Consider the following 6,000-nt stretch of genomic DNA (forward strand, 5'->3'; position numbering starts at 1 on the left):
TTTGCCCTCCAGAAAGCATGGAAAAGCCCTCCCAGCCTGAGCCAGGTTCCTGTTTTATGTTCCCACGAGGCCAGTGTATGTCTCCCACTAGTGTCTAAGCACCTTTTTGATCAACCAGGACCAGTGCATTAGTCTACGGAGTAGAAAGACACATGTTGATGAAGAGAACAATGTGGATACAGCCTTGCTTTCTTAGCCTCACAGGCCAGTGAATTTCATTGGCCAGTTGGTAAGCAGTGCTCCCCCTGGCAGCCCTTAGTTATTACTAGATGTCTTAAAGAGTAACACCCAGCTTCTCCAGAGTCTGAATGTTAAAGGCTGAGCCCTGAAAAGCTATGTCTTTTCAAGGATCCCCAGCTGATTGTAAAGCCCACTAGCAAGAGAGTCACAAATGGTGCTAGAGAGCTGCCTGATGGCATCAGCAAAATTGCCACTCTCCTTAAGGGTCAACAGTTGCCTTTCCATACTTAAGTTGAATGCAATTGCCCAGTGGAGAATCGCTCCTGACACCCAGAGATGGGGAAGGGGTTAACAGGAAGCATCAAAAACCCTCAGGATGATTTGCACACTAGCAAATATAAACTGAGAAATCTTTTTGTTTGTTTGTTTTTTAGTACTGATCCCTGTGGTTCTAGTCTATTATCCCAGCTACTTGGAGTGTGAGGTGTGAAGCTCTCAAGTCCACAGTCCACCTGTGTTACAGGGTGAGTTCAAGTCTAACCTGGGCAACTTAGTGAGGACCTTGTCTTGAAAGAAGAATTTGTAAAGGGCTGGTGAGATGGCTCAGCAGGTAGAGGCAATGTGCTCAGTCCCTGGAACCTATGATGATTGGAAGGAACAAACTCCTGACCTACACACACACACACACACACACACACGCTAATAAAACTCATACCAAAAAAAAAAAAAAAAAAAAAAAAAAAAAAAGCTGTAGACATCCTGAACGTGAGCTAGCCTGGAATGGAGGAAAACACAAAGGAGAACGCAAGATTAAAGGGAGACCAATATATCTTTGGTTTCTTCATGATCTGGATCACAGTGGAAAGCCCTCCTCCATTTCCCTGTACTTGAGAAATGAACTCCCCCACCACCCCAGCACCTCTTTCTCTCTAGGTATGGAACAGTAGATCACACTGAGCCATGGTTGGGGTGAATGGCCTTCACAAAACTTCTTTCTTTCTTTGGTGCAGGTCTTGCTAACCAGGCTGTCCTTGAACTCTTCAACCTTGGGCTTCAGCTGGTTTTGTAGGCATGTACCTCCAAAAGGACTTCCTTGAAGGGACATGTTGGAGTAACACTGCTTTCCATGGGAAATGATTGTCAAGGGTGCTGGAGCTGATGGTGGCCCTGTCACCTCTACGTCTGTTAAATCCCTCTGTAGTGGAGCAGGTGATGGGAACAGCAGAAGCAGAAAACAGACAATCATGACAACTTTTGCTTCCTTCCCTAAAGAGCTCAACTTTATACCTTGATCCTTGAGCCAGTTAACTAGTTCAAGGATTTTTGTTGTGATGGTTTCTATTTTTCTTATTACTCATTTTACATTTATTTATTTATGTGTTGTGTATGTGTGTGTAGGCATGCATGTACCACAGTTCACATGTGGAGGTCAGAGGACAACTCAAGGGAGTTGGTTCTCTCTTTCCAGCATGGGGGTTCTAGTATCAAACTCAGTCTCTACAGTAGGCATCTTTACCCACTCAGCCATCTCTCTGGCCTTTGGTTTCTCTTCCTTGTAATTTAGCCTGGACAAATACAATTTGAACTTAAACATATTCCTTCCTGTGATGCCAGTAGCTGAATGACATCTTTCATCTCATCTCTGTGAAGGCTTTTCACCATTAGTGAGACTGTGTTGAAGAATTTCAGCTCTGGGATCAGATACACTTGGGAAAGACTCCTGGTTCTATCCTCTTTGGAGATATGTGACACTCGGCAAGTGACATGCTTCACTTTTTTAAATCAAAGTATTCTCTGTGTGAGACTTTTGCTTCCCCATGGGATTGTTGGGGGTGATGTTAATGACTACCCATAAAAACTGCTGTATTTTTAGTACTGTGTGTCCCTCTTGGGACATTGACAATAGCTCTAATCCATGAATGTGGGAGGTGGTCTTTCTACCTTTTCCTGTCTTCTTCAATTTCTTACATCACTGCAATACAATTTCCAGGTATTTGTATAGCTATTGTGAACAGGTGGCTTTCTTAATTTCTTTGTCAATAATTTATTATTGTTGTATAGAAAGGCTACATGTAGTCCTGTAATATTTGCAAGATCAGAGAACTTTTCTGCTGCCCTTTCATTCTTTCTTTACCCTTATTTTTCTTCAGATATTGTGGCTTTACTGGTGATATCTCAGGGTCTTGGTGTTCATTCATTCATTCATTTTTTCTCTTCCTTTTTTTTTTTTGTTTTTGAGACAGGGTTTCTCTATGTATCCCTGGCTGTCCTGGAACTCTGTAATCAGGCTGGCCTCAAACTCAGAGATCTGCTCCTGCCTCTGCCTCCAGAGTACTGGGACTAAAGGTATGGGCCACTGTGCCCAGCTCACTTTTTCCTTTCATTGGATTATTTCAGATCCATCTTTAAGTTTAGTTTTGTTTTTGTGTATGTTATTTTGTTTTTTTCTTCTGGTTAATGTAGCCTGTGAAAGCATTCAGCTGTACTTCTTATTTGGGTCATGGAGTTCCTCATGGCAGGTGTATCTAACAGGGAGATGGTCTCTGTATGTTATGACTAGGTGTTTCTCTTATTGGTTGATGAATAAAGCCGTTTTAACCAAGGAACAGGCAGAATTTAGCTAGGCAGGAATTACGAACACAGAGGCAGGGAGAAGGAAGACAGAGAAATAGACACCATGTAGCTGCCAGAAAGGCAGGATGCCAGGGCATCGCCTAGGTAAGTCAAGGCTACATGATGATACACAGATTAATATACATGGGCTAATAACTAAGAGAGAGCTAGCCAGTAAGGAGCCTAAGCCAATTGCCAAACAATAATAAATACATATTAAGTCTCTGGGTGGTTATTTCATAGTGGCTCTGGGGACCAAGTGGGCAGAGAGATAACAGTCCAGTGGTGTAACGATGTCTCTACGATAAGCCTCCAGAGCCCTGCTGCCATGTGGGCTGTCAAAATAACACATAGAGACTTATATTAGGTACAATGCTGCTGGCCAATGACTAGGATTTCTTATATGCTAACTCAGTCTTAATTATCAACCATAACTGCTAATCTTTATATTTTATAAGACTTATGGAGGATGCCAGCGGAATGGGTCCTGTCTTCCTAGGCTCACATGGCGACTCCTGTTCTACTACATCCCAGAATCCTCCTCGACTCCTAGTCCCACCTAACTTGCTTCTCTATTGGCCAACAGTACTTTATTTATCAACCAATAAGACAAACATTTACGAAGAAGGACCTCCCCCATCACAGTGGGACAAAGATAGACCTAGAAAAGTCTCCCTTTACATGTATCACTTAGCTATCCCCTCTTGACATCTTTCTGGTCTGTCTACTGACAGGCTCAAGTTGCCTAGTGTTTTTAACATGAGCTTTATAGGAATTAGACTTCTGAACTATTCCAGGATCCATAAAACCTCATCCCCTCCCCAGAGAATCACAGTCCTCCATTGTGGTTTGAAGGAGGAGGAAGAGGGGTAAAACATCACTAGCTCCTCCCCAGAGGTCTTGAACACTCTCCCTAATGACACTGCCCACTGGTAGGATGCAGCTGGTCAGTTTCTAACACCCCGAATCTAGTGTGATAGTCCAGAGTGCTAAGGAGTCTAGAATCACCTCTTGATTGCAAAAGTGTCTTCCTAAGAAAATAGGACCAAGCAGATGACTCCAAGGAGATAAGCAGAAGCAATGAACACGGATACAAGATTGACCTCCAGTCTTGGGTAGGATCCTTTCTTGCAACAAATAGGTGGTGCTCAAGTAGATCCTGAAGTAGATAAGGATGCAGAATGTAAATAAAGATAATTAAAGACTGACTGATTAAAGACCCTAATCCTGGCATCCAGAGAAGAACCCCACAGTCAGCTCTTTGTGTAACAGTCTTGCTTTGTTTAGCTTATCAAACCTGGACAGAGCAAGTGTCCTAGGATTCACCCACTCCACTACAAACAAGTCTGAACAAGTCCAACACTGTCCATCAGTCATCTGGGCATTTTGACAATTCAGTCCTGGCCACCAGCCAAATGTAAATCGAGACCTCCAAGACATCATGCATTAGCCATTCGTGAGGTCAGTGTCCCATCTTTTAAAAGCACAAAGGGCCATTTAAGTGGGAAAGTCCCACTAAATCCTGCTGAAATACACAACCACATTTGGATCATCTTTCTGAACAGTGTCTTGGTTTGGAAGGCACAGCTGTTGCCCAGACTCCTCAATACAGCCTGCTATTCTCTCTGGAAGCTGTGACAGATTAGCATAGTTAATTTGAGATGCAGTCAAGCCTGCATCCATGTTTGCATGATAGTAAGTATTGATTGAATTTAACATAAGACTTTGGGAATAGTGTCAGTCCTATGTGGACCTGGGACCACTGACTCAGTGTCTTACTGGAAGTTCCAAAAGTCTGCTTTGGTGGGGGAAGTGGGCAGTCAATACTTAGAAGCACGTCCTCCTCTGAACCACCCCCCTGAAGTGTGGCTTTTAGAGAAGTCCATGAAACTTGAGACACAGATCAAGGACAAAGCCAAGATCAGGTTTATGTCTCCAACAGCTGTAGCTTTCAAACTGTTTCAGGTTTAAGAGGCTGAATTAACAGCTGTGGACTTATTTCTTGGTCTTGGCATGTGAGACAATGGGTGTAAATACAACTGAGACACAATGCTGCGGGGATTTTTCTCCTTCAGTAAAACAAGCAAACAAATAAACAAACTGAGATTTATTTTATTTTATATGCCTGAGTGTTTTGCCTGCATGCCTGGTGCCTGTAGAGGTCTGAAGAGGGCATCAGATCCCCTGGAAACTGGAATTACAGATGGTTGTGAGCTGTCATGTGAGCCCTGGGAATGGAACCCAGGTCCTCTGCAAGAGCAACAAGTGCTGTTGACCATTGAGCCATCTTCAGCCCTCCATTTGTAAATTTTAAATTGGGTTTTGGAATCTGTGGTCTATGGTAGAAACTGGGTGATCTAGTACAACTTGGCTAAAACTGAATGCACGAAGTTAGTCATCTCTGATGCCAGTGACTTTCAAAGTAGTGGCTAAAGCCTCTCTCTTTGCAGAGGTGGCCCTGACAGTTCCTGGGAGGTGGAGCTGCTCTCAGGATGAGAGTAATTTGCTGTCTCTGACCTCACCTAACATGCATTTAGAGACGGAAAACTCAGAGTCTGAGATGGGAAGAACTCCATCTGTGTCAATCATTCAAACAGTGCATGGGGGAAAGCTAAGTACAGGATGTAGAGTCATTAGAAATAGCACATGAAGCCGGGCAGTGGTGGTGCATGCCTTTAATTCTAGCACTCTGGAGGCAGAGTCGATGAGTTCGAGGCCAGCCAAGTATACAGAGTGAGTTCCAGGATAGCCAGGACTACATGGTGAAACTCTGTCTCAAAAAAGAAAAGATGAAAAGAAAAAGAAAAGAAATGTCAAGTGAAAACAAAGGCATTGCATATTCACCCCACCTTCACTTTTTTGCTTCTATTTTTCATATAAAAGGAATAGTCTATAGAAATAAAAATAAATTAAACTAAAAAGTTATACATAAAGCCATTGTTAAGCCAACATCAATAAACATTTTCTATATGTGTATATATAAATATCTCAGTGTCTTGTGTTTTTATATGGGAAAAATTCAGGCTTCCTTCTCAGAGTTTCTGGTTACAATAAATCCTTAATAAAAACAGTACTGCAGGCCATAGCCTCAGAATGAACCCACATTGTAACTATGGTTTTGTGATCTGCTTTGTGGAAATACCCATTAGTTGTAATATCTATATTACATGTAACTTCCATTGTTAGACATTTAGACTCTTTCCATTT

Source organism: Cricetulus griseus, chromosome 7 (genome assembly GCF_003668045.3).
Source record: "Cricetulus griseus strain 17A/GY chromosome 7, alternate assembly CriGri-PICRH-1.0, whole genome shotgun sequence".
Lineage (NCBI taxonomy): Eukaryota > Metazoa > Chordata > Mammalia > Rodentia > Cricetidae > Cricetulus > Cricetulus griseus.